The sequence below is a fragment of the Prunus avium genome, unplaced genomic scaffold (assembly GCF_965620075.1).
Source record: "Prunus avium unplaced genomic scaffold, drPruAviu1.hap1.1 HAP1_SCAFFOLD_17, whole genome shotgun sequence".
Lineage (NCBI taxonomy): Eukaryota > Viridiplantae > Streptophyta > Magnoliopsida > Rosales > Rosaceae > Prunus > Prunus avium.
In genome coordinates this window covers 472,501-475,000 of record NW_028276877.1, presented here as the reverse complement: position 1 = coordinate 475,000, position 2,500 = coordinate 472,501, and positions in this window count along the sequence as shown.

The window sequence follows — 2,500 nt, the reverse complement described above, 5'->3', positions numbered from 1 at the left end:
AAGTTGTGGCCTACACCAAGCCATTCAAGCCATGCGTTGCCTTACCTTGGAATTGCTCATCATCCAATGCATTCCGAGAAAGTGAGTGTAGGCGAGGCTAAGGATGGCTTGCCTCGCCTTGCCTTGGCATGCCGTGCCCATGATGTGGCCTTGACCAAGCCATTCAAGCCATGCGTTGCCTTCGCCTTGGCATGCCGTGGCCTTGCCTCGCCATGCGATGCATTCCGACAAAGTGACGCGAAGCGGAAGCCTATCATGGCGTAAAAATGTCGACAAAATTTTTCGACATTTGAATAATGGGGTTTGACAAGGTTTGAAAAATTCAATACAAATGGTAGGCTTGAATGTCGACAAAGTGACGCGAAGCGGAAGCCTACCACGGCGTAAAAATGTCGACAGAATTTTTCGGACCTTGTCCTGCCATGGGCTGCGCGCAGCATGCCGGCAGCCTGTGCGCAGCGTGCGCACAGCATGTCGGCAGCGTGCGCGCTGCTGAGACTGTCGACAGAAATTTTCGAAACTTGTCCTGCCATGCGCGCGCGCAGCGTGCGCACAGCATGCCGGCAGCGTGCGCGCACCATGCCGGCAGCGTGCGCGCAGCTTGCGCGCAGCGTGCTGATTCTGTCGACAGTGAGGCTAGCGAAACTTGTCCTGCCATGGCGTGCGCGCAGCCTGTGCGCGCAGCTTGCGCATCTGTCGACAGTGAGGCTAGCGAACTTGTCCTGCCATGGCATGCGCTGTGCGCAGCCTGTGCGCAGCGTGCGCGCAGCTTGCGCATCTGTCGACAGTGAGGCTAGCGAAACTTGTCCTGCCATGGCATGCGCGCAGCCTGCGCACAACATGCGCACAGGCTGTGCGCAGCGTGCGCGGAGCTTGCGCGCAGCTTGCGCGCAGCTTGCGCATCTGTCGACAGTGAGGCTAGCGAAACTTGTCCTGCCATGGCATGCGCGCAGCGTGCGCGCAGTCTGTGCGCAGCATGCGCGCAGCCTGTGCGCAGCGTGCGCGCAGCCTGTGCGCAGCGTGCGCGCAGCCTGTGCGCAGCGTGCGCGCAGCCTGTGCGCAGCGTGCGCGCAGCCTGTGCGCAGCGTGCGCGCAGCCTGTGCGCAGCGTGCGCGCAGCCTGTGCGCAGCGTGCGCGCAGCTTGCGCATCTGTCGACAGTGAGGCTAGCGAAACTTGTCCTGCCATGGCATGCGCGCAGTCTGCGCGCAGCATGCGCGCAGCATGTGCGCAGCATGCCGGCAGCATGGTTCCAGGTTTTTTCAAATGTCGACAGAATTTTTCAAATCTTGTCAAACCCCGTTTTTATTGAAATTTCCTCGCACAATAAGCTCCCCATAAGTAGTCTATGATTTTTAGGACCTTCTCCAACTTACAAAACTAAAAAATTCCTCCCGGATTTGTTTTAATGATTTTTTCAATTTTACGACTTCTAAAAATAATAAAAAATACTTCCCGACTTCAAAAATTTATGAAACTTTTTCCCATCATAGATTGCATGTTTCTCAGTATCCCTGCAAAAAATCACGTCCAAATACCTTGTATTGAATTATTTAGAGCCCATTATGACTCCTCGCGCATAGGTGATGTCTCTTCCTGTCAAAGGGCTAAATGCATAAAATGCTATATAGGGGGGTGTGTGTTGCCTGCATATGCATGGCAGCCCATGCCTTCCTAGCTGCAGCCCCCTTCCCCCACGCCACACCCATGTCATGTTGCCTCGATATGTTGCCTCGGTATTATGGGTTTGGTGTCGGGGTCGGGGGGCTGCCACCCATGGCGGTGGTGGCCGGAATCCGGCCTCCGCCACCACGCCGCCGCCATGGGTGAGGGAGGAAAAAAAAGGCGTGGAAAGTTGCGAAATGGGGTTGTCTAGGCTTTTTTTTGGCATGGGAGAGCATGGAGTGCTAGGAACTCCTTCTCAAATGCACGGGCATGTCGACCACAACCTCATTTCGCAACAACAACCACCCGTGTGGGGTGGCGGTGGGTGGATAGTCGCGGATTGGGGCTTGCCAAGCCAATGTTTTCAAAAAATTTCATCAAAATTAAAAACAAATGTTTTGTTGCCTTCGGATTTGTGGGCGAGCGGCGAGTCGGAGTGGAGCCGGTAAAGTTTAACCTCGGTGTGCACGGTTGTTTTTAGAAACTCAATCCAATGCCGGGGACGTTGAAAGTGACGCTCTTATGAGTTGCAAACCCGCAAGATTTAAAGAACCTTTTCAAAACAATTTCAAACCAACAAGATTTAAAAACAGAAATTTTCATCAAAATGAAAAACAAATGTTTTGTTGCCTTCGGACTAGTGGGCGAGCGGCGAGTCGGAGTGGAGCCGGTAAAGTTTAACCTCGGTGTGCACGGTTGTTTTTAGAAACTCAATCCAATGCCGGGGACGTTGAAAGTGACGCTCTTATGAGTTGCAAACCCACTAGATTTAAAGAACCTTTTCAAAACAATTTCAAACCAACAAAATTAAAAACAAATGTTTCGTTGCAAACAAAT